The following is a 27,703-nucleotide window of genomic DNA, read 5'->3' on the forward strand; positions in this document are numbered from 1 at the left end:
GTCATTAGCGAAAGGTAGCGGCTAACTGATGCTAGCGGCTAACTGATGCTAGCGGCGCTGCTTGTTAAAGCTACAAGAGTAGCCATTAGCGTATCAGTGCTAACTCAAAATTGTGGTTGCAACATTAGCTGACATTCATAGCAGCGTTACAATCATCAAATTGCAGAACTTAGCAGAAGTAAGGATTAAAAGTTATTACCGGTACAATGTTAAATTATAAGTTAGTACAATTTACAGTTGAGTTGACAAAAATCTGAATTCAGAGTTGAGCAGACTCAAAAACAAAACTTAAAATATTTAGTTTAATTGTCCAACTTAAAATTGTATCGAAGTTTGTTGCCTTGAAATTTTGAGTTCACCCAACTTTTCTTTTTTTGCAGTGAAGATGTCATGGCCTACAAATCATATTCTACAGACTAAAGAAAAAAAATCTTGTTACAGGTAATCTTTGGTACAGATCCTCACACACAAAAGAAATGCTGCTGATCAGACTCCTGTAACTCTGCAGGTAAGGGCTGAATCTGCATCTGCAAGTCCCTGACCTTCACATGCAACATTTCCCCTTTTCCATGCAACCTGTTGCATTGCTTCCTCCCAGACAAACTGTACCAAGAGAATAGTTCATTTAATCGCCATCAGGAGGTTTGGCATTGACTCGAGCTGTCATTGGCCCAGAACTGGCTGACTCTGTGCTGTCATTGCTGGCTATGGAGTCCACACTGGTGTGATCGATGGACTTTGAGGACTAGATGGATCACTTTTCACTCACAAAGTCAAGGATGAAGCTCTTCTAAAGGTAAGACTACATTCCATTTACCCTGCACAGTGTGATGATGATACAGTTTTGTGGTTAGATGTTTGTTTGCAGTGTTTAGAGCTTGGATGTTTATCGTGGCTGCTTTGTGTTTGGCTCTGTTGGGCTGCTTGTGATGCTTAATGAACATCACTTCTGCTATGGATTCATCTCCATATGACATTGTTTTTATAAGCTGCACTTTACACTGTCACATCAGGCAGTTGTTGTGCTCAGTGGTTGGTGTTATTGCTCTTTGACATGCTGTTACCTTTTGTTGCTATGAGTGGAGTAGCACGGCTTGGTGCTGAAGTGGTGGTGGGCCGCAGCAGTCATTCAGACGAGCTATCATATCACACCGTAATTATGCAGCTTAACACAAGTTAGCTGTGCATGCTCTTTTGATTCTTTTCTTTTTTTTTTTTTTACATTTCCGCCTAAAGTGGTGTGACTGCAAACCACACAGTAAACCTATGCTATGGGTAAAATTAATACATTTTGTTACAATAAGTCAACAGTAAATCTAGAGCTGTAGATACTGTATGCAAAATTCATACTAGAGCAGTTATTTTGTATTATTAATTAGGCCTGGTCTGCCACTTATTTTCTCAATTAATCATTTGGTCCATTAAAAGTCATAAAATAGTGAAAATTGTCCATCCCAACTTTCTCAAAGTACAAGTTGATATCTGTTTTGTTTGTCCAAACTGAAGATATTCAGTTAAATATTATAAAAATACAGAGAAAAACGGTATATTTCTTTATTTTGGAGACTGAACACAGCAGGTGTTGCCATTATTTGCATGTAAATTTCTTATCAAAATAGTTGGCAATTCTTTTTCTTATATTAGTCAACTATTTGTTGGCGCTGTAATTCATGCCACCTGTGCTGTAAACCATAAAATTTCTATTTAATTTTATTTACTAATTATCAGGGCTGCACAATGAATTGAAAGTTTGTCATAATCGCAATAATTGGAGTGGAATAACAGCTGAAAGGTGCCACGAGTTGGTTGACTCCATCCACACAGATGTGAAGCAGTTATAAAAAACTGTGGTCATACAACTAAATATTAGTTTAGTGATTCACAGGATTGATAAATCCTAGAAACAAAAAAGTTTGTACAAAATAGTTTTGAGTTTGTAAAGTTATATTTTTGAACACACCCCTGTCAACTAATTGCCCAATGTCACAGCCTTAAGAGCTGCATATCATGAATGCTGGGTCTTGTTGGTTTTCTGAGAATCTACTGCACCTACTGGTACCTTGTTAGCCATGTAGCAATAAAAAATATACTAAAAACCTGGATTAATCTGGTTAGTCACATTGGACTGCTATTATTTTGAACACTACTGTATTTCCCCTTTAACGGTGAAATATGTGTTAAAAAAAAAAAGCTTTCTGAATTATTGTGGTGTTGCAAGATGTCAGAGCCTACAAATCAAAAATCTTGGTACCGGTCATCTATGGTGCAGATCCTCGCACAAAAATCACAAAAAATGACCAGAAAAAGACACAAAATGACTAAAAAAAGACACAAAATGACTAAAAAAAGACACAAAATGACCAAAAAAGACACAAAATGACAAAAAAGACAAAAAATGACCAAAAAAAAAGACACAAATTGACCACAAAATGATTAAAAAAAGACACAAAATGACAGAAAAAAGACACAAAATGACAAAAAAAAGACACAAAATGACCAATAAGACTAAACCACATGAATACTTTAACACAGTGGAGACAGAGCTGACTTCCAAAATGATTTGGCGACCCCCAGAAATCATATCGCGACCCCAACTGGGGTCCCGACCCCAAGGTTGAGAATAGCTGCGTTAGAGGAGTTCCAGGTCCAACTGGTAGGAGGCCCCGGGGAAGACCCAGAACACAGTGGCCTGGGAACGCCTCGGGGTCCCCCAGGAGGAGCTGGACGTTGTGGCTGGGGAGAGGGACGTCTGGAATGCCCTGCTGAGCCTGCTGCCCCCGCGACCCGGCCCTGGATAAGCGGAGGAAGATGGATGGATACAGAAAGTGTTATTGAGGCTCATGTCCATTAATGTGACTGTTTGTAACCTTGTAGTTTAGCTTATAGGCTTATTATGTATTTAGGGCCAAACACCAACTGAAGACTGCTCGTTGACCTGAGCAGTGGAGGGCTGGTCGGTGCCGACGTGCCAGAGAAGTGGCTCGTACTGCGGTCGATGTTAGAGAGGCTTACATAAGCAGTTTGATGCATTGGTCATACTCTGTTCAGGAAAAGAGTGGACTGAGAGTGCTGAAACAGACGTCAAAAATTTAGTGAAAAAGAGAGCGCTGAGGGGGCAAGGACAAATGAAATGAAAGTGATAACTCTTATAATTTAAAGAAATTGAGTGAGTTATTTAAGGACATCTCATAATACATCTGTGGAGCACCTGCAGCCATTCTCCTCCTTGAGTTTGTTCAGTTTGCCAAGTTTAATTATCCAATTCTGACAAGTGTGTCTAGAGCTCTGCTGAAGTCACACATCTTTATTCTCCCTCTTGATGAAAGTTTGCCTCACTGCACTCTCAAAAGTTTACTATTATGGATATAAATATGAATTGTCCATTTATTTTAATCCCTAATTTAACTTTCTCATCGTTTCATTGTTGGACTAAACCCATTGGAGGTTGTGATGCTCATCCAAATGTTCAGCTTCTCCTCCAGTTTTCTCACACTTTGCTGAGTTGATGAAGGAGTTTACTTTAATTGAAGCAGAGTCCAGAACAGAGTCTACAGCTGTTATCTGTTGTGTACATATTGTGTTTTATGTATATATACGTGACGTAGTACAACACCGTGATTCCGTGAGTGACAGCCGAGTCGTGTCAGTTGCAGCGTGTTTAAGACAAATGAGAAAAGCAGCAAAAGATGATGAGGCAGCAGCGGCTTGTTAAAAATAAGTTTGACAGCTGCACTGACTGTCTGTAGTCAAGTTTCAAAATATCATCAGGACAAAAGGCTGATTAGACGCACTAGATGGGAGGGGTAAACAAACCATACAGTATACATACTTGTGTTTCTATAATGAAGAAGCAAATTAATCTGACTTGTTTTATGGTTGCTAGGTTTTAAGTCACAGTAGTTATACTACATATAAAACGCAGGGCCTTACTCACATCTGTAGTGTTTATTGGGGCTAAGAAGCTATGATTTTCTTTCAGTTCACTACTATCATGATACTTGGGTGACAATTAGGGTTGCAAAGAAATTTCCGGTAAATGTCCAGAAACTTTCCATGGGAAGTTAAGCTGGGGAATTTGGGAAATATTCCAAATCAGAAAATTTCCATGGGAATCAATGGTACACTGTAAAACCCAACTTTTGTTTCAACTCAAATATTTGAGTTTCCATGCTGTGAAATAATTTTATGTCGAGACAACAAAGACAATGTAGTTAACTCAAATGAATCTTGCTATTTGACTCAATATTTTAAGTTAAAATGACTTTTTGCACAAATCTTTGTTGTATTGAAAAGGAAAAATTTGTTATAATAACAAACAAGCAATGTTGGGTTTTACAGTGTACTTGTGGGTAATTTAAACGAACTGTATCAAATCCAAGCATAAATATTAACATTTTGTGAATTAAAATACTCTTGGTGACTTTCTTCCACCTCCCCATTGACCTAAGAATAAATAAAGTACATCTGAATTTAACCAATTCAGACATAAAAAAACTATTCCAAAATTGTAAAAGGAAAAAAAACGATACCAAATTAATGTTCCACCCCTAGTTGGAACAGATTTTTATTAAACATAATGGACATGTAAGGGACTGCAAATACAAAATAAACAGCAGCACAGACATGACTCTGTAGTGGAGTGCTGCTATGCATTTAAAGCACAGCTCATCTGCTTCAGAGGAAATTACTTGGGAGGTCCGGCCACTGTATCGAGAATTACACTGCAGTAAAATTGGGATTCAGAGATATTGAGAATATGCTTACACCCTCTTTTTATTATAGAGAGGGAGTGAAAATTACCCTCCCTAAGAACTTAATCTGTTTTAGCAAACTGTACAGTAGAGAGAGATGAGAGATTTGGCTCAGAGTGATCAGGAGAGCCCCGGGAGGTCTCAGATCTGCATATTCCTCTAATTGCGTCATATGCCTGCAAAAATACCGTATAGCACAAAAATACTAAACTGCAAAAATACTTGACATATAATATAACGATTGTATTGTAATTTTTCTTTTGAAATCATCCTTAAAAGAAGTTGAGGCAGTGTTTTATAAATAAGAAATATATTTTCTAGACACAAGCTCCCCCTGCAGAACTCCTTCACATCTCAGATCTAATTTAACCTTTCTTGTTCTCCACCTGGTACACCATCTGCATTCCAGCCAAACCACAAATTAACAGTCACATTTATGAGAAGCAAAAGCTGAAAATACTGGCAGTATGACAGTGCATACATGATCATACTTGAATGCTGAGACACTAACAACCAGCTTTAAATGCAATATTAGAAACACTGCAAAAACAAAGAGAAGTAAAGGACTCCTGTTTGACATGAAATATGAGATCAATTGCTAAAAGAAACACTTTAACATGGCTGCATGTGGATACAGTACATGGATATATTAGGAGAAGTGGACAGCATTGGAGGCGGGGTCCTGTTCTTTGCTTTCAAAGCTGCTCAGTGGTGCATGGAGCCAAAAATTTTGACTGCATAAAAATACCCAGATCTTCTATGGCTCTTCTGCATTCATGGGCCCACAGAGCAAGCACACTAGAGACTTCCGCTGGCCGAGCCCACGAGTGTAGTGCTCCACCAACTCAAATGGGAATTCAATTATTTAATCATACGGCTCTTCTACTTTCCAAATGCTATTTGACCACAAGAATCTAATTCTGACGCCATTTTCACAATGTTAGTCTAAGGGAGAAATGCTCAATGGCATCGCATGACAACTGTAGATCACATTCCTTCCTTACCTGTTTAGAAGCCCAGCTGCAATGTAATTTTGATATGAGCATAAAATATAATAATTAGGCTCCAGTGATATCATTGTATGACAGTATTTCAGGGTATTTAGAAATCAAAATGGTAACATTTGGGGTGGATTTACACACAAACATAAATATTATCATACATTGTATAACATGGCAAAATGGCAAATGGCAAAAAGGTGTGACTCTATTGTTTATTGTTTATTGTTAAAAAGATCCCCATTAGCTGTCACCAAAAGTGGGAGGAGCTAGTCTTCCTGGGGTCCACAAGACAAAACAAAAATCACTTAACAATTAAACATTGTAGACATTATTATATACGTCATCAGAAGTCATTCCGAATAAGTTATTACATTCATATCTATTACATTAATTCTCACTTTCATGAGAATTTTTTTTGACTTTCATACAGTAAATATGTTAATTCATTAATCACAAATTTAAATAGTGCATTCTCAAGTAATAACTAAAAGATACTTTACTATTCAGTTCATGTATATTCAGTGGGCAATTATTCCAATAACTGATAGCACGATAAATAACTGTTCTCTTTAAGGCATTTGATTTTGGACATGGCTCTATGAAAAATAGATACCCTCAATCCTAAAAGAAATTGGCCTAAACAAAAATCTGACATAAATATAATCTCAGTGACATATTAAAATTTAGTTTGGATAGTAATTATGCCGACTTGTTAATTATAATTATAAAAGAACCTTCAAATGAGCTGTTTTAGAGATAGCATATACTTGACATCACCTAAAGCAAAATACAGACAACACAAACAGAGCCAGAACATTACTTTAGGCCTTTTCTTCACACCTTTTATTTACTGAGGGGAGGAAAAAAAAAAAAAGAAATACCACATCAGCCGAGATTGTTTTGCCTGGAGACCGTAAACTATGGTACCATTGGAATCAACTCAAAACTCCCCTTTGGCAATGACTGTCCAACCTTGGAGAGGTCGCTTTGCCTCTGTCCCTGAAACATCTCTTTGTGGCTGAGGTGTGTTCCATAGTGACAATTTGCCACGAGGTCTAAGTAATGCGATGTGGGCAGACAGAGGTGCCCTTTGCCCTCCCTGTTGCTTCCCACAAGGCAAAGAGAGGCTCCTGTCTTGTCAAGGTCAACTTCCCTTTCAAGCAGACAGCACTTCAAACTGCAGGGACTGCAGTCACCTCTGAGCCACCTAGGTATCTCACAGAGAGCCTTAGCCCTCTCACTGCTTGCAATTACTGCCGAGAACCACACCACACTGCTGTTGCATCTGCAGGAGCTGTAAAGACAGGAGAGAAGTGTAAACAAAGAGGTGGTTGAGATGTACCACTGACACTTTTGGCCAATTACTCATGTCTGTGGTCTACAATTGGCTGTCTGGAAGGGGGAAAATGGGTCTGAAGTGAAACATCATTGAGGTCCAGCTACAGTAAATCTAATTTTGTTGTTTTTTTTCCTTTCATACCTTCAGTGCAAACAAAGATTTGTCCAGGCTTTGAAGTTTAAAGCTTGATAATTATTTTTAGGTCGATAAATGGGTGATATATCAATCTGTGGAATATAATAAAACACTAAAAAAACAAGCATTTGTAGCTTTTTGTTTTGAAGCGCTGTTCTCTAGATCAGCTTGCAATGTCTTGTCAGGTCTTACATTAGCTGGTTACCAGTGCCAACAAAGTCTGTTCAAAAACAGCGTTGGCGCACCAGGAACAATGCTCTTTTTTTTGCCAGGTTTGTACTTATTGTATTTTTGTTGATCGAAAATCAAACAGAAGCTCAAGCACGACTGCACTTAACAAACAAAAGCATTTTTTGCAATGTTTCTTTTAAGTGAATGCCAGATTGAAACACAAATTTGTCATCGACTCTGTTATCTTTGCTATAAACCTTAAACCACTCAATTCTCCTGAGAATCTAAATTAAATCTGTTTATTGCCAACTGCATGCAAATGCGATAATTCATAATGGAGGGTACCTTTAGCCGATTCAAGGCCAGTTACATGAATGAATGCCGAACCCTAACCCTGTCTACACTGGTACAACTCTTCTATGCACCGAGCTCTATGTACAGTGTACCAAAATATGATGAATAAAAGCTTGCAGAGATAAAAATGTACAGTATGCAGTTCATGCACTGCTGTGCTTTCCTGCACATATTGTAGAGACAGATGTTAATTATAAGGTTAACATCAGCGTACAAACGTAGTTAGTTAAATTTGGCATCAGTCAGTCGTTGGTGAGTCACAGGGGTCTAGATCTGTGCTTCGGGGAGATGTTTCTAAGGGCAGTACTTGTTCTTGGTAGTGCTTGTGTTTGCAGTTCTATAGCATAGTCCAACTGCTCGGAAATGTCCGCTTTTATGAGAGGGGTCAGAGAAGAGATGTGTATTAAAGTGCACTTCTTGATCTTGGTGTAACAGCGGCCTTGGAGGAGGGCAAGTTGCATACCGTGATTTTTTTTTAGTTGATTGGATGATGCACCGAAGCCCGGCACTCTCATATTGCAGAAATGGTCAGTTACAGTGAGCGATGGAATGGACTCGGGGATGGCAGTTATATTTGTGTCAGCTCTCATCAACTACTACAAGCCTGAGTCTTGGGGATGTTACTTTTCCTCGCCTGTGATGCTGAATGTCTGCTTGTTGATGCTCCTGCACACAATTTGCTTGTTATTAAGGTGAATCAGTGTGGTTTGGTGCCACTGATGACCAGTCAAATCAGCTATTTTTCCTTCCCTTCAGAAGCAGTCAGTCGCTCCTCCAAAAAACCCACTCAGCTCATTGTGACACTTGTGTGTCAAAAGATGTCTACTATGGAAAATACAGTATCTTTTTCCTGCTTGAGGGGTTTGTATCAAAGATGAAAAAAGCCGACATATCCACAAATGCTTAGTGGGCTTTTAAAAGGATCATGTGGTAAAGCACAGATGTGACTACATCTAGCACCCTTGAACCTGGCCTGAACATGTGGGCCATTTAAGAGCAAATCTTTTTCATCTTTAATATAAAATATTACTGTCCGGTCTGATCATACCTGATACTCTCCTTTCTGTTCCTTTTCTTACACATTGGCCTCAATTCTATAGGTAGTCACCTAAATAGCAAATGCGTGATCACACCACTTCTATCATATAATCCTGTTTCCACAAAGTTGTGATGCTCTATAAAACACAAATAAAAATGCATCAAATTCAGAGTGAGAAAAATGAGGAAAAAAATTATCCTGTCAGGATAATTAAAATTTTGACTTTTCGCATGATATGTGGACGTGACCACCATCACTTTAGCTGACCTGGACATCAGTTGTTGTGTTTACATGCAGGTTTGATTACTTAATAATGCCACTGTCACTTTAGCCAACATGATGCCACACAAACGGCAAGCTTCTAACAGCCTATTATAAGACCTGGGTGCAGTGTGTCAGTCAACTGAACAGAAATTAAAAAAAATACTCACACATTTTGCTGTTTTTTCCATTTTATTGTTCTATTTATTGAGGATATTTTAATGTTTTTAAAATTCACGTATGAATATTCTCAAGAATTAAAAGGTAATTGCTCTAGTTGCATTTTAGTCCTGTTATATTATCATGTCAGTGGCAGAAATTGGTCTTAAAATGACAATAATATTGTTTTTTTTATTATATTGTGTAACAGAAATAGTTAGCGTGACTGGCATTCAATAGTTTCCCAGTTTGAGCATTAGATATCTTGTTTTTGCAACCTGCGTTCAATTAAATAGAGTACAAAGGATTTGCAAATCGATACATTTTCCACATCGTTCCCACTTTTTTGGGAACTAGTTCAGCAAACTCACAATATGTTATTGGAAGTGGATAAACAATCCAGATGAATTACCACCAGACCACGTTTAATCGATATACCATTTGGTCTATAGAATGTCAGTAGAATGTCAGATAATTGTAAAAAAAAAAAATGCCCAGTGCAATTTCCTGCAGCTCAAGTGGATGTCATCAGATTGCTTTTTTTGTCAAGCAAACACTCCAAACAGCAGACATATTCAGTCCAGTTCTGACAGAAGACAATATAAGCAGTAAGTCTTCACACTGAGAAGCTGAAACTCAGGACTGTTTGGTATTTTGCTTTGAATAATTACTGGAACAATGAATCCATCAGCAAAATAGTTGCTGATTATTTCACTGAAAATCTATTAATCCTTTCAGCTCTTAACCCAAAGGCATGTTGTGTTTTTTTTCTCCATAAGGTACGAGTTAATCTATTTTTTTTTATTCAAAAAGTTAGTGAAGTCTGAGCTTGTTTGTGGCATATTTGAAATAGTGCAGAATCTTCAGTTATTTTATGATGATGCTCATATGTGAGTTTGGCAAAGCTTCCCATTTTTAAATCACTGTTTGAGTATATGCATTCTGAACAGCAAATGAATGGTACTGCAAAATGAAAGAAACAAGAGAAAGGTTGACAAAGTAAGATAGAAAACCCATTACTGTTCTCCTTCACGGTTCCCTCCATACCTCCTGTGTTCTTGTGAATTAACTTTCAAGGGCACAGAGTTTCAGCAAATATTTCATTTCCCAAGATGGCCATCACTCAAGCTATCACTTGAACAACTCAAATCCGTCTTTTGTGAAGGAAAAAGGGAAAAAGATAGAGGCTATATAGAAAGTGGAAGATGACTGAGATTACTTTGTGGTGTTTTTTCCAGGGTCAATATCTGGAGAAAGAAGTTGGAAAAGTGAAGATTGGAACCCGACAGATTTCTTTGTTATCACTGAGCAATATATTTTTGAACATGTCTATAGGTGACATTGAAAAGAAATTTAATTCAAATTACTGAAAGCACACCTTTGCATGTAATTTCAAAGATGTAACTTCTGATAATTAGGATAAGTCAGACCTATTTTGAGGATAAGAAGAAAATTGCCTGTGACATTGTGTTAAATGTTATTTTTTGCTGACTTCAAATGTGTCTATTTTTAATTGATTTGGTCTTTTCTCTGCTAGTTTGTCCGTTGATCATTTGATTGTGTGAGCAACATGGCAGTTACCAGAAGTGATGTAAATTGGGCTTCAAAGAGAAGGTCTATTTTTAAAATCAGAGCGCTAGCAGCTCTTCTTATTCAGGTTGATTATGTCTACATACAAAGGCTTGACGATGAGTATTAAAGAACAAGCGGCGGCGTGTGGAATCAATGCATTCCATTTCCTTTACACATGTTGGACTCTTTGTGCTCAAAGGAAACATCTTGATGGGCCTCATCATAGCGCTTTGAAGAGTAATGGTCTGTTTTCATGAAGCATATTGGCAAACTGATAACACGGTGTCAGCATTTCCTCGGCTGAATTAGGTTTGTTGACAACAAACAGGAGTGAAACAAAAGGAGCTGCATGCTTAGCATTTAAAAAAATGGGAGGGCAGCCAAACATGTATCATACTTTGTTTCTCACTGTATTTGAATATCATCTGATTCTTTATTTGTATTTTGAGGCAACCTGGTCTCACAGAAATCCGTGAAATAGCCACGGATTTCGCTTAACTCAAAATCCGTGGAATAGCCACGGAATCGCTCAAATTTCCGTGAAACTGACACGGATTTCGCTACAATGCAAGTTAATGACAGTCATATCCCGTGGCTATTGGTTTGTTCCAAGTCATGTGACTTTCAAGGTCCCAGCAGTCAGAACAAAAAACATGGCGGACAGTTCTCTCATTTTTAGTGAAAAATCAATATTTTGACTTAGTTTCTGCATAAAAATGGATTTTGATCACATTTCTAGCGAGAAATATATGTTTTATTTTCTAAATCTTCACTCAGTGAATGTACATAATCACTTTGTGGTGAAGATCTCGCCAGAAAAGTATGACTGTCATTAACTTGCATTGTAGCGTAATCCGTGTCAGTTTCACGGAAATTTGAGCGATTCCGTGGCTATTCCACGGATTTTGAGTTAAGCGAAATCCGTGGCTATTTCACGGATTTCTGTGAGACCATGTTGGTATTTGAATATCATCTGATTCTTTATTTGTATTTTGAGGAGGAGTAAAAAGTCAGTGCATGTGCCCGTCGGGGGTTGGGGTGGCGTTGAGGACGAGGCTCCAGAGGTCAACATCTTACTGCCGCTGCTTTCACCATGTTGAAACAAGAGGCAGAAGGTCAGATTACCCCCACCAGGATATGAAAAGAGAAAACAGTGCATTAGCCTGCCTTTGTTCCTCCAGCATGCATGGACTTTTCCCACTGGTGCTGCTGGTACTTTGTCCCAAGGGTCTCAACGGGTCACAGGCTTTTAGGGTAGAAAGGACAGGGGGTCGTCATCCTGCTTTCCAAAGGTCAGTGTCTACGTCCGTCATACCCCTAAGCCATCAATGGGAAACAACTGTTGCCGCGTTATCTCAACACAGGGATATTAAAGCTATTCATCTAGATGCCCTGCCTCTGCAGAGACAGCTCCGAGGGGCTCTGATGCATGCTTAATGCACTAATCACGCTCTCTCCCCAGGACCCCTACTTGCTGCCCTAATCTCTTCCTCTCTCCGTTTCTCTTTTTCTCATAACTTTGATAACCCATACCATGCAAACACAAATTGACAAGTATACACTCTGAAAAGTGCAGACAACTTGTGCACAAACACATCACTGACGCCTGTGCTGTCTTCTCCCGTCTTGTGCACAGAAACACTGGCAGTGGGATGCCTTCAGGGACTTGTTTGTTTTTCAAATGAAGATGGCGTCCTATGAGAGCTGTTTTGGTGCAATATTCCCATTTTACACCTCCTTCGACATGGTCATTTGGGGTGTGCATATCAGATTATCTGGCTTGAGTGTGCATGTTGCTGCTGCTGCTCTGCATTATCTAACAGACCTGCTGATGTAACTGACATGATACTATTATCTAAGCCTGGACATTCTCAAAAGCGGTTATCGTTTGTTTTGTTTTTTGTTAAATATGTTTCTTGTAAGGCTGAAGCAAACAGTTACTGTACTATTGATGAATGTCCTGCTCCTTTTTTTTTTCATTATTTATCAATTTATCTTTCGTCCATAAACGGTCACAAAGAAGAAGCAGCCACTGGCAATGTTTAGCAGCTTTAACATAAACAATAAATCAATTATTAATTTTTTTTTTTTACAGATTGATCTACCATCCATTGACCAAAGAAATGATCATTTCAATTCCAGTTTTATACATCAGCAATTAGGTAACAGCCTTTTAAAGTGTAATCAATATAATTATTATTAGAATTATTCTTTTGTTGGTAACACTTTACAATAACCATCATTTATAAATGGTAAACAGATAGTTTATTAATGTTTAATTATCGTTTATAAACCGTATATAGGCCATTTACAATGGTGAATAGAAAATGTAATAATGTTGAACTATAATTTATAAATGCCAAATAGATTTCTTTACCATAAACAAACATAATTATTACTTTATTAATAGCTTTACACTCATTGTAACATTTTTAACACCATATCAAGTATGTAAATGATTTCAAAATGATTCATATGCCTTTAAGAAATTGCTTGAAAACATTTAAAGATTAAATATGCATATAATTTTGTAAATGGTTAATAATAATTGGTTTATAAACCATCTATAAACATACACTTGGATGGTTATTGTAAAGTGTCCCATTTTTTTATTCAATATGTGTCAGTAGATATACATATTGTTTCTGACAAATTCAAAAAATGTTGGCTGTAATCCAAAAATAATAGAGATTTTACTGTCTAAGGTGATACTACCCAGAAAACAGTCTTTTTATACCAGAACTGACTAAATGAATGTTGACACACAAACAGTGACAGTAATGACTTGGCAGGTGCTCCGGGAGAAAGCCACATTCGTAAACATCTCTCAGTTCAACTTGATTGTACTGATGCTCAGTTTGCAGCAAAATGCAGGTTGATGGATCAATTTCTGAGGCAATTTTCATTTGAAGCTGCACAGCGGCTGTCATGAATCGATTGCTTTTAATGATGGGAGGAGCTTTGTCTTCTTGGTTATTGCTGTTAGATCTTTTATTTTTAAAAGAATGTGACAGTGTAATGGTTGGTTGCCACTAACCAGTTGTTGTACTATAGCACAGTGTACCACTCAAACTCTTTTTCCAGACATTTAAACACTTTAAAGTTAGTAAAATTAAATATCAATACTGAATAATGGCACGTCATGTCTTCAGACTTTTTTTTTCTCTCGTTTTAGTCTTCTTCTATAAAGGTCCACTAACCGATTTCTCATTTTAAATAGAATTAACCACTTCCAATTATTTATTTTTTAATCTGCTGTAGTATTGGAGCTTTATGTTGCTGATACAATTCTCCTTGTGTTGCTTCTCCCATACCACACGCTATAATAACCCTTTACTTTCATACACATTTCTTAGTGCTGAAAAATGCATGTGTTCTCTGATGTGAAAATGAAAGGCATACATTTGTAACGTCTGCACTGACAGTTTGCAGAAATTGCATTGTGCTAAAAAGCCACTCAAGCCTTTGGTCATGGTAATTCACCTGCAACACTATTTACAAAACCTTTTATGTGGAATAAATTCAAATGCATCACGCTAAACTGTGAGTGAATGCTTGTACTTTGCTACACTTCCATGGTGACTTATTGTTGGTTGATGGAAATGCTGATTTAGCTTTGATGTTTTGGGGTCATAGCTTCACGATAAGTTACGCTGGCAAATACGTTGGAACTAATTTTGTCTCTGTTTCTTGGCAACGTTTCGAGTTATGATCACAATTAAATAATAGAAACAAAGTACAACGACAATTTAAACTCTGAAGCTGAGTGGGACTGAGAAGGCAGAGGTAAGTAACAGGGTTAAATTATTGAACCACCCTTTTAATTTGCATAGCTGCCACATCCATTGTCGATCTGTTGTGTTGTCTCTGAAATAAATGCACATTGAGGTTTTATGATACAATGGCCACTTATACAGACTGTCCTTGCCCTTGAAATATCCCCTCATACGTTTGTTGTTCAGCGGCAACATTGAATAACCTTGAGTATGATGGAAGGCTCCTGTTGAGAGCAAGGGAGGATAGTATTTTCTATAATGACTGTTAAAATCTCTGGACAAAGGAGGTCTGTTTATTTTTTTTACCGACATTTACGAACAAGGAAATTAACCCATAAGAACCTATGGTGACACCTGTGTAACAAACGCTTTACATCTTCTAGAATCTCCCATATTCTGCTTTATGCTTCACCTTAACCCTCTATGGCAGCTATTCTCAACCTTGGGGTCGGGACCCCAATTGGGGTCGCGAGATGACTTCTGGGGGTCGCCAAATCATTTTGGAGGTCAGCTCTGTCTCCACTGTGTTAAAGTGTTCATGTGTTAATGTGTTTTTGGTCACTTAATGTCTTTTTTTGGTCATTTTGTGTTTGTTTTTTTGTAATTTTGTGTCTTTTTTTGGTCATTTTATGTTTGTTTTTTTGTCATTTTGTGTCTTTTTTTGGTCATTATGTGTCTTTTGGTCATTTTGTGTCTTTTTTTGATCATTTTGTGTCTTTTTTTGGTCATTATGTGTCTTTTGGTCATTTTGTGTCTTTTTTTGATCATTTTGTGTCTTTTTTTGATCATTTTGTGGTCAATTTGTGTCTTTTTGGTCATTTTTTTTCATTTTTTGGTCATTTTCTGTCTTTTCTGATCATTTTGTGTCTTTTTTGGTCATTTTGTTTCCTTTTTTTGGTCATTTTGTTTCTTTTTTGGGTGATCCGAACTGTGCATGTGAGATTCTGGGGGTCGCGGACAACATACATGTTAAATTGGGGGTCGCAACTCAAAAAGGTTGAGAACTACTACTCTATGGTACGGTGTTGCCCTCAGACAACATACCAATTTTTGGCCTGTCAAATTTCTACAATACATCTTTTTGAGTGATGCAATACTTTAAAGAGGGAAGAGTATAGGGAACCAATAGCAATGCTTTAATTTGTCACATGACCTCCAGGAGGCCATGTTGAAACCCTATTTTCTAAAGGAAACAGCTTTGCGCCACAAAAAAACAAACAAAAAACCCTCAAATGTAATTTCCTGGCCCTTTTCCATCTGGAAAAAAAATCTACTCCTACTTATAGTTGAGCAAACCTTCATTTTTTAATAGTTTCATACACAAGACAATAATTTCAATGGGTCGTTGGTTCGATGTTTCCTACAGGCAACATTCAGACAAGAAACCAGTTTAAAAAAGTTCCTTTTATAATGTTTTTAAATTTAAACTGTTATGTATTGTACCTGTTGAAGCTACTGAAGCTTTTACACATGTTAAATAAATGTTAAAATTAATTTTAAAAATTGTTTCACTTGTGCACCGTTATGGTACAATGTTGAAAATTTCCACAAAAAATAAATAAATAAATAAATAAAATTTCTTCAGATTATGTTTATTTAGTCTATTTTAAGACAAAAAAACTCCAAACATTTTTTTCCTAACTGGCATCATAATGTGTACCATAGAGGGTTAACTCATTAAATCCCTAAGCGATGTAAACTCAACACCCTGGTGTGGTGGTCATGTGACTGTGACAAGAAGTGACTTCTCCAAAATGTGTGTGTGACTAGAAACAGAAATGTGAAAAAGTAGCTAATTTCAAAATGCGTATTTTTGTTACGAGGCTAAGTTTAAACCCATTTAACAATTCTAATCCGTTAATAGGGTGTCCTGTATTGTATTTAACTTGTTCTGACCATATTTCCTGAACAAATTAAAGTCACAAGAATGATATGTTATTGAGATGCAAACAAAAGTGCAAATGGTTATTTGTTTTTATTTATTATTGCAAAGATGCAAAGTAAAAAGGCAATTTTGTGTTTCTGTAAGCAGAAAATGTGTCTAGTTTTTTTCTAAATACCATAAATGCCCATTGTATTGTACATGTCACATCACAGATCTTTGACATTTAGGGGTTGTATTTTTTTTTTAAAACATACATTTTTTTCAAACACATCCTTTAAGGATAACTGGGTCTGGGTTCTTAAGGGTTAATGTAACTATTCATGGTCTTCTACGCTATATGCATATGCTATATGCATGTCTTGTAGTTGTTTGCAGAAATAAAGTTACACAACAAATAAACTTATTTAACCCAAATCAAAGGCTTTTCATAAAACTAACCATGTCATTTTGTTGCCTATACCTAACAAACTGTTACCACAATGAATGTTTAAAGGGACAGTTTAAAAAAATGCATATTTTATTAAAATTCACCTCAATCTAAACTGTTTTGGTGTGAGTTGCTGATTGTTGGAGATATCGCCCATAGAGATGTATGACTTCTCTCAAATCCAGTACAATGGAAGTATATGGTACTTCGCTTGTGCTGCTCAAAGCGCCAAAAAAAAACCCATTTAGGTATAGAAATATTATATACACTACCGGTCAAAAGTTTTAGAACACCCCAATTTTTCCAGTTTTTTATTGAAATTCAAGCAGTTCAAGTCAAATGAACAGCTTGAAAGGGTACAAAGGTAAGTGGTGAACTGCCAGAGGTAAATAAAAAAAGGTAAGGTTAACAAAAACTGAAAAATAATGTACATTTCAGAATTATACAAGTAGGCCTTTTTCAGGGAACAAGAAATGGGTTAACAACTTAACTCTATGGAGTCTTTGGCTATTCTGTCCATTTTTGAATTCTTTTCATGTCTTTGTAAGTAATTTTGTGTCTTTTTTAAGTAATTTTGTGTCTTTTTTAAGTCATTTTATGTCTTTTTTAAGTCATTTTGTGTCTTTTGGTGTCTTTTTTTTGTCATTTTGTGTCTTTTTTTGGTCATTTTGTGTCTTTTTTTAGTCCTTTAGTCCAACATAAAATGTGATTTTGAATCTTTTTTTTACTTTCAAAACACTATCATGCTCAATAAAGAATTTTAAATGTTGCAAATGTGCATTAATTTTAGAGTACACTGAGACATTAAACTGCATCATTTTCAATTAAATTCTGAAAAAGTTGGTTTGTTATAAAACTTTTGACCAGTAGTGTATGTTGATTTATTGGGATTGCTGAGCCCATCTTGACAACTTGTACCAGTACATGCACGTTTCAGTGCATGCTTTTCAAAAGTGAATGGGTAAGCCTATATTGCCGTTTGGATGTTTGGATGTGCAGCACTTTTTTTATTGACAACATTTCAGTTTGCTGCAATGATCCATTAAACTGTAAAGCATAGCAAGATAGATAACAACCTACAAGCAGGCAGTGCAGTTCTCCTCACACGGCTCAACTTTCCACTTCTTCATCTCTTTTCTTGGCTTTCTTGAATTTGTTGCCCAAACTGCTATCATGGAAGTCCTAGTATTAAATTAATAAATGTGTAAATATTTTTCTTAGTGCCCAAAGCAAACAAACGTAGGGCTGCTCTGGTAAATAGGTCACTGCTACCAGCAGGAATGGGACAATCAACCATGCCCCTAGTGTGGGACTCTATTTCTGTTATTTATTAAGAAGTTATCATCAAATGATGCATGTTACTGTATTCAGAATGTCCACCAAGCATGTTGGATAAGAAAGGCACAGTAAGTGAGTCATTTAGTGTTTCTTTCCAGAGTTTAAATTATTTTTGTTTGTTTTATACCGTTTAAGTGTGATTACCTGTACTCCGAGCAAATTAGAGACTTTATTTAAAGCATTTTGTCACTGTTTTAATTTCTGTTTGAAGCTATATTTTTCCTGTAAAACCAGATTTTAATTGTATGTCAGTTCCATTTCCATTTAGTCATAGCGAGAGAAAGTGGCAACAGATCAAGGCTATAATAGTCCTAGATGCTGAGAGTTACTCAATGACTGCTTGCCAGGCATGTTGTGAAATTTAAAATCCAAAACCATGACAGGCCTATATAGCTTTATACCTTCTACAGAGAGTAGCAGGTCTTGGCAAGAGATGGTTAAGTATAAATATAGTTTCTTTGTGGCGCAGGTGCAGGTTTGGACCTTGAAAGTTGCGAGCAGCTGAGATAGTGTACACTTTTAAAAACGCAAAGAAGCATTTTGTAAGCTGGTAATCATCATATACACATGTTTTTGTAACTCTACGCTTAATATTCAATGACTCTGAAGTCTTCAAGTGAAACCCAGGCCTTGAAAGACAGTATCTGTAGAAAAAATATTAAGCAGAGATAATTGAGTGATTAAGAGACAAAATATTTCAATGGGAGGGAACTGAATGTACTAATGATAGAGCCAACCTCTTTATACTTATTGAGTGAGGTTCAAGGTCACTCACTGAGGCTGACATAGCTATTCATCACAGCCATAACATATTTCCACTTGCTCACACTGACTCATCACCACCAGCCCACCTCGACAGAAGATTACTTCCGTGCCCTCTGGCTCAGCCCACTTATCCAAAACTTCTGGTCAGAGGTCACGAGAGAGCTATCTGAGATTTAGAGTCGGAACCTCCCTCGCTGGATGTTCCATTGTTGCAGCACTTAGACCCAAAGCCTTCCTCTAAACTCAATAAGCACAGGTGAAAACATGTAGATGTTGAATTGAACATGTGATGGAGGAATGCACAGTGCATGTAGGGGGCGTGGCCTCATGCTATGTGCATGTGATTGAGGAATAGCAGATATTCAAGTGGACTTGCATGAAATCTGGTTGTTTTAGTCAAGTTTATGACAAGTAAAACATATTTTTATTACACATTTTGTTAATTTACAAACGGTGAACAACATAGAACAAGAAGGCACATACAAGAAAAATAATGACAATAATGATAGCAATAATTATGATTTTTTAAAAAATGAATAAATAAATAACTGGGGAAAGAAAGAGAGAGAGAAAAAAAAAAGGGGGGGGGGGGGGGCTTTATAACCACAAAATAAATTAATGGGGGAAAAAAAGTAAATAAATATATACATACATATATCCATACACACACACAGATACATATACATGTTCGTAAAGCTCTAAATGTGTATGCTAAATCAAGATAAAATAAAAAGATAAATAAATCTTCAGTTCAGCTCATAATAATAATAATTATTATTATTATTAAAATTAATATTTTCCACAACTATATTTACGCTCCCTGTTAAGGGTCAACCTTCAATTCTGTAATTCCTGGTTTACTCCCATTTATTCCCATAAATTCCCAAGAAAAGATTTGAACTTTGAAAATTCCTGGAATTTTGCAACCCTATTTATTATACATACAGATATTTGGCTGCTTGGGATTATTTATAAGGCTTCTTAGTGTGGTCTTTGCTATTTACCTTTGAAAATGAATAGAGATTTATTTCAAAAGACTTCTGACTGATTCTCTAATGCTGAATCAACTCTGCATTACATCTTTGCTTGACCTCGTGGCCTTCTGAAGTAACAAAGATATGTTTATGTTTCCATTTGAACTTCAAGAGGTCAGCTCAACCAAGGGAAAACATCACTGCTCCCACTGCTGCTTCAAGGATAATGCATTAACAATACTTCACCATGAGAAGAATCTCAAACAGATTATTGATAACCAGCTGAATGAATGCGGCTGTATCTGCTACCAGCAGTGAATCTCCACTACGGTCCATGCTTTGCTACTGAAATAGCTAATAGGTGACAAAGACCAGAAAGTGCTGTATGCCATTATGGGTAATTGTCCCTCATCAATATTACATTACTTAGTTAGCCTAAGCTTGATACCATCAGTTAAATGCTCTGGGCAATGCCTTCAGTTAGTGTGGAGCCATTGAAAGAATCCCTAGATCCTCATTTAACAAAAAAATTTCAATAAAAAATTTGATGTGAAAAAGATAATTTTGCTCCAGTGGGAGATTTTGTCTGAATAATCCTAATATATTTGAAAGGGAATGGTTTCCTTGAAATGAACTGCTTATTGTTTCCTTGTCAGTGAATGTCACCCTCCAATTACATACGGTAATATTTTGTATAAAACGCCACAGCAACCCATTCAGTAGCGACCAACATTAATCTGTATATGACAGATGTGCTTGAGAGGTTTGACTCTCGAAGATGATTAAAAACCAAACCTAGACACCCTTTTTCTCCCCAGAAAGCTCATTTATATGTGAAATGAAGATGATGCATGTGTATTCAATTCTGTGTTCTAGTAAACAAAAACTTAATTTGCTTTCTGGTGGACTGCTAATCATGAATTCATCAAAAATTCACATCAGAATGATCAGATAGCGACTTTATTTTATCATCTGTGTCTGTGTTACTTTGTGAGAAATGCTGTTCGGCAATAAATAGTTATATCCCTGGTACTGTAATACAAACTAAATTTGCAAAAGAGCAAATTACAAGTCCTTCTGACATTAGGGAAAGACTTGTAAAGTCCCACAATAGTTGACTTACAACTCAGTGTTAAAAACCCTTGAGATTGTCTCCTGAAGGAATGTTAGGGGTGGCTTTATGCACCACCAGAGAAGGGTAACAACAGCATGCCATAAGAAATTGATACAACACAAAAGAAACTCTGCCTCCAAGAAATGTTCCCTCTGGCTCTTTATGTTCCTGAAATGGCCTTTTTCAAAACACCACTGGGCTAAACATTTCCAGAATTATTTTACTTCACTATTGTTGAAGCCATCAAATGTGCAAAGCCAGGCCAAGTGGTGCAGCTCACCATACATACAGTACTGCATACAGCTGAATAATAAGCTGTAGCTTCACAACACAAACAGCGAAGAACACTCATCTATTCTAGATTACATTTTCAAGTATATCATACATTACCTTCTTAACAGCCTCATCTCATCACTTGAGAATAACGAACACTGTATAATCAAACAGCAGTGATTGTATTTTATTTATTGATGAGAGTAAATCAAAGTGTAACACCACTAAGCAATTACAATGCTGGTCTTAATGAGTGCCTCAATTTACACTGGTTGATTGCCAAAGAGAAAAGCAATGTTTTGCTTTACCCCTCAATTGATCATTGAAATTAATTCCCCGTAAATGTGCATGATAAACAAACAATAAACTAAGTTTATGATAATTTACTAACAACGCCCATAATGCACTGCTTTCCACACAACATGTTGCCTCAATCCCTGTAAATTTCTAACAAGCATTTTAATATGTAAAACAGGCAATAAATGACTTTTGAAGACAGTCTTAATTTGGTTTTGGTTGACACTGAATGATTAAAGATGCAGAGGCCGGCATCAAATGATTTAATCACAAATTAGCTGAAACGGAACATGCAATATTATGTTTTATCAGCCGATCACATGCTAGATTTGCTGTGCACTGTGTCCCACCTACTGCTGCACGGCACTGACACTACAGCTTTCAATCAGTGAACTCGAATCACCCACTGACTGCAGCACAGTAAAGTGATTGCTCGCAGTCTGAACACAGAAATGGTGCAAAGCTGAAAACATAGCTGCTTACAGCAGTGCTCCTAAATTGGCAACTGCATCACTAGATTTAATAACTTCTTAGACCTTCTTGGTGACTGTGTTTCTTAAAAGCTGACAGTGACAAATTTTTCCAAGTATCTGCAAAAATGGTGGAGTGTACATTATAATACATTTTTCTACAATTGACACATCTGTTTTAACCAAAGTAGTTCTCAGCCGTTTGCCAGCCAAAGGAAAAGCTGCACTCCCACCCGGAAGGAAAAAAAAAAGTGGAGCAGGTGTGTTCTTGATCTCCAGTGACCTTGCCACTGGTCTCAGGTGAGCTGAACATTTTTGCTGCCGATTGAGCTGCAGGCCAGGGAAGAAGAAAGCAGATAAAAAAGACCTGCCAGCAGGGGAATTATAGGTGCAACAGAAGCTAACACACAAACAAAATACCTTGCCAGTAATAATAAAGCAATTATTATTATTATTAGTTTATTTAAAAGTGGACAGTGCAATTTCATAAAACACATGATTATACATGGTTAAAAAAGCCAGAGTTAGCCAGAAGGCTAGTTTTCATCTGTAGTCCCCTGGCCATGATGTAAAAAAGCAGAGAATTACGAAACAAAAAACAAACAAAAAAAACAAAAAAAATAAAAAAAAATAAATAAAAAATAAAAAATACGAACAATATACAAAATACATATACAAACACTTACGATACGATTAAGAAAAAATACAACATCACATACAACATCACAACATAACATTTTATCATAACATCAAAACAACACAACAGGCTTATCTGTGAATAAAGTATCAGTTGTTCCAGTAAATTAAAAAATAATGACTTAACCCTTTGCACTGTCATTTTGTGCCATCTCTATATTTACTTTGTCAGTAAACCTTGGAATGCATTATCGGATTTAAAGCATGGCCACACACCAAATATGGCAAAAACAGAGAAAACTACAAGTGTGCTCAGAAGGGGTAGGCCTTTCCCAAGGCCATAGCCTGGAGCCCTGCATGGGAGGATCTCCTTAGTGCCGCTCCCACTCACACTTGCAAACATTTGGGCCATGCTGCACACATGGCCTTGGCCCTACACAACAGAGTACATCATTAAAATATGATGTTTATATTCCCCCCACTGGTTTCGGTGATATTTCTAGTTTTGCTAAAACACATGAGCAACACTTCAGGTGGAGAGTGGTACTGCAGGCGCCACAAAATTATAATAAATTCTCATGAAGTTCAGTGATAGGCTGATGATGGAACAACTGCTAAAATCCAGAAGAAACCACCACGGCTGTATCGCTTTTCCTTTCTGTGCATTTCTGAGAAACACGTTGGTGTTTGGTGGCCATTAAAACAATATAACATGCTCAATGGGGGATTATGTGTTTGCAGAATAACAGGATATGCTTAAAGAAACAAAGAAAAGACAGTGCATATAATTTAATTGGTACATTTTGCTGACAATTCAACCTGGGTTGTTATTTTCCTTGTTTTTTTAAATGAAGTTCTGCTAATAACAGACACCAGCTCAGAGTAGAAAAGTGCAGGCGGCTTATGACCTGTTTTAATCTTCTCTTCAATTTAATTTGTTAATTTTGTCCTTGTAGTTAGCACGGGCCAAACAGGTCAGATGAATACGTCCATCCGCCTCTTCAAGTTGTTGATCTTACAGTCACGGTCATCTATTGTAACTCAAAGCTACATCTGTAAAGCCTTAACATTTTTACTTTCAGCCATTAAAGAAAGTGGTGAGCAAGGAGCCTTTTTCTTGTGACAAATATACTTTTCTGATATATTTTAGGTACAAAAGAGTTTATAAAGGATATTTTAACTCAACTCAACATCATCAAATCATGCTGGCTGCCCAACATCTTTCTATCATTTCCTGTCATCGCTTTTGAGGGCAAGAACTGGTGAATTTACAGATTTCATCTTGATGCAGAACTAATAACTCTGCTCCAGAGCTGGGCCAGATACTTTATAAAGGGCCATTACCAGGCATCTGGCAATGAATAATAATGTTCTGCAACACAGCTAAGTTGTTGCTATAAGTGCAGTATGGCACTATTTAATGCAATTTACTGCTGTATCATGTTACTACCCTGCAGAAAAGAGACAGTGCATAACACTGTGACGCCTTGGTTACGTGATGAGCAGTAAACTAGATTTCCTTATTTTCTTTGCTGATATATTGATTATTCATTGGTTATATTTAGTGTCGTTTAGTGTGTGTTTAGTCCTTTACAAATCTAGTGTGCACTGTGTAATGAATTACATAATTACCATTGCAGCGAGTGAGCCAGCAGCTCTTATTTCTTCAAAGTTATCTTGTTACCCTTGATTTCCTGTAATTCCACAGATGCCACTTTGTCTGGGCTTCTCCCCTGAGACGCCAGTCATGAGGGATCGGGCCTAGATGACTGAAACTGAAGCTCGGGGAAAAGGACTCGGTCCCCTGTGAACTGACGGTGTATCAGAGTTTAGGACCCTTGTGACAGTACAGCAGCACTGTGAGAATGATAATACTGGGAAACCCTGAACGAAGAAAGGGGGAAGAGAGGGACAGACAGATGTTTCTGTTACATCGACTATATCCATCCATCCGTTTCCTATATCCACTTATTCTGTTCATTGTCACGGCGGGCTGGAGAGATCCCAGCATGCATCGGGAGTAAGGCACGGTACAACCTTGGCAGGTCTTCAGTTTATTACAGGGAAAATGCACTTTAGAGTTTCCACTTCACTTAAGCAACAAGTACTGTCCATAATGTTTTACTTGCCTTGAACCAGCCACATGACCCTTGTGTTATTTCACCGGTCAGGGTTGGGGGATATGGCCGTATATAGCACGCCACGGTAGAAATGGATCCTGCATTCAGTGGCGGTTCTACACAGGGGCCTCCAGGGGCCACTGCCCCTGTGAAGAAGCCCTTGGCCCCTGCTGTGGCCCCTGTGTCAAATTAATAATAAAATGATCAATTTATAACAATGAACAATGGAACAATTCTAACCTTTTTTTTGTTCAAACAATATCTCATTGTACACAAAAGGAACCCAGAATGTTACATTGTATAATAGTTTAACTCCATGGAGTCTATTTTGTCCATTTTTGAATCCTTTTCATGTCTTTACGTGTCTTTGTAAGTAATTTTGTGTCTCTTTTGGTCATTTGTGTCTTTTTTTTGGTGGTCATTTTGTGTCTGTTGTTGTGTCTTTTTTAGTTATTTTGTGTCTTTTTTTGTCATTTTGTCTTTTTTGTCATTGGTGTCATTTATGTGTCTGTTTTAGTTATTTTGTGGGGTTTTTTGGTCATTTTGTGTCTTTTTTTGTCATTTTTATGTCTTCTCTGGGTTGTTTTTTGGTTATTCTGTCTTCTCATTTTGTGTATTTTTTTGGTCATTTTGTGTCGTTTTCAAGACATTCAAAGATTTTGAATGCTTAAATATCATCTTTGCCATTTTTTTCATGTGCCAATGCCCCACTGATTAAACACTGGCCCCTCCTTGGCCCCCACAGTAAAACTGGTCTAGAACCGCCACTGCCTGCATTCTGTATCTGTAAGGATTTTTTCCACAATAGTTATTCTTATTCGGTAACGCTTTATATTAAGGTCCTTGTACACTGTAAAAACGGACAAATAATAGCTACTCAATAAAATTGAGGCAACAGATTGCACGCAATATTATTAATTAAATCTAACAACTTAACAGGAAGTGCCTGTCAATTAAAAACAGACTAATTCTATTGTGTTGGATTCATTCAAAATTCTCTTGATTTAGAATTACATACACATAAATATTATATTTAATGTGATCAAATTAAGTAGATTCTATCTCAACATTTTTATATTAAAGTTACTTAAACAACTGCATCAAAATCAAGGACGCATTTATATTTAATACATTTTATCAAATATATTAAGTAAAATGAAATGACTACAGAATAATTTATAACAGTGTAATAACCATTAATTAACAAGTAATAAGGCATTGTTCTCGCTTTAGATCCCTTTAGCTGCAAAAAGCATAGTTAACTGTTAACAAGTGCATAGTTAACTTATAATAGATGAGCAATAAAGTATATTTTAATATCAATAAGCAAACAAAAGATTAATAAAGGCATGGCAAAGACATAACTATGAAGCGAAAATAAAATTTGTAGAAATAAATTATTCAGATTTGTGAAATAGTAGATAAAAAAACTAATTTTTAGCTTTCTCAATTGATAATTACAAATTAATTAAATGCCTGTTTTGTGCCACTAATAAGAACTAAGCATCAGAAATAATAGATTTAGTTGTTTTCCAGTGCTGACTCCTCAGACTTAAGGGTGAATTGAAGTTTCTAAATCCAAATTTTGTTGCTGTGGTTTCTCTCCCTGTTTTTGTCTTGATTGCAAATTGTTATCCTAAAAACATTTATCAATATTGAACTGCGGACAGAAGAGTTTCATCACTGAATTTGATTTTGAATCTTCTAAAAAACAAACAAAAAGTCAAGACTCACCTCTTCATGACAGCCTACAAAACCTGACACCCACTGCCAAACCTCAACTGTCATAACATCTTGTTTTTATTATCTGTTTTTCTTCTATGTATTCTGTCTTTGTATCTGTTCATGCATGCTATTTAAAACGACTTTGTTGACAGTTTTAAAAAGCGCTATACAAATCCAATCAATTATTATTAAAACTAGATAAAAAAGCAAAGAAAAGATCTGTAATTGGTATTGCCAGACTACCTGATAAATGACTATGTATAAAGTTATGATAGTTATTCCTAAACATTTAATCCAAATGGCTATAATTTAATGGTTTGATTCTGCAAACTGTCTTTTTAATTTAGAATTATTTAGGAAATTCTAAATTAAAAAGACAGTTTGCAGAATCAAACCATTAAATTATAGCCATTTGGATTAAATGTTTAGGAATAATTGGTCAACACTGAGCAGTTTTTTATATAGTATCCAGCATTTGGCTTAAACACATCCATGTCCCTGTTACAAGGGTTAAATGTACATGTTACATATTGGAAGAGTCTAAATAATTTACCATAAAATCTAAATTATGGTTTAAATTTTGACTTAATTGGTCGCAAATTGGTTTATTGCTGTATTTCCATCCACAGATGGTCAAACTCCAAGTCAGGAAGCAGACTGTTTCTAATCCTAATGAGGACTATTACTTCACTGGACTGATAAGGCACTAGTCTGTGACACTCAATTTTCAAGACCCAAACCCTATCAAGGAACTATCAAGTGATGGGATAGCTGCAGGACCAGTAAGTGAATGTCTAATTAACTTATTATAAGGCATTTCTGAGCTGGCTATCAAATCCCTCCTCCAGGCACCAATGCATCCATCTGACCTGATTTGATTGCACCGTCACATTAATGAGCTCTGTGATGTCCCACATACAGGCTCACCTCGCTTCCCAGCTGCAGCCAACAGCAGAGGGGTGTCGGGGGGTGGGGGGTTGATTGTGTTGTAGACAGCGAGATACCAGCACTTTAATGCCACTACTGGTATTTAAAGGTTAATTTGTTTGTTTCTGTGATTAAATGGGTCTCCATTAACTTTTTGTGTCAAGGAGATGTTCGATAAGTAGGCTAATGCTGAA

General features: G+C 36.7%; 1 long non-coding RNA gene across 1 annotated transcript; it reads left to right on the plus strand.

The window, feature by feature from the left end:
- Window positions 1–220: 220 nt before the first annotated feature.
- On the plus strand, window positions 221–27,349 carry LOC131981313 (uncharacterized). Its single transcript, XR_009395298.1, has 3 exons — window positions 221–508; window positions 599–796; window positions 27,212–27,349. It is a non-coding gene; the product is annotated as an uncharacterized LOC131981313 (long non-coding RNA).
- Window positions 27,350–27,703: the final 354 nt, after the last annotated feature.

The sequence above is a fragment of the Centropristis striata genome, chromosome 12, assembly GCF_030273125.1.
Source record: "Centropristis striata isolate RG_2023a ecotype Rhode Island chromosome 12, C.striata_1.0, whole genome shotgun sequence".
Lineage (NCBI taxonomy): Eukaryota > Metazoa > Chordata > Actinopteri > Perciformes > Serranidae > Centropristis > Centropristis striata.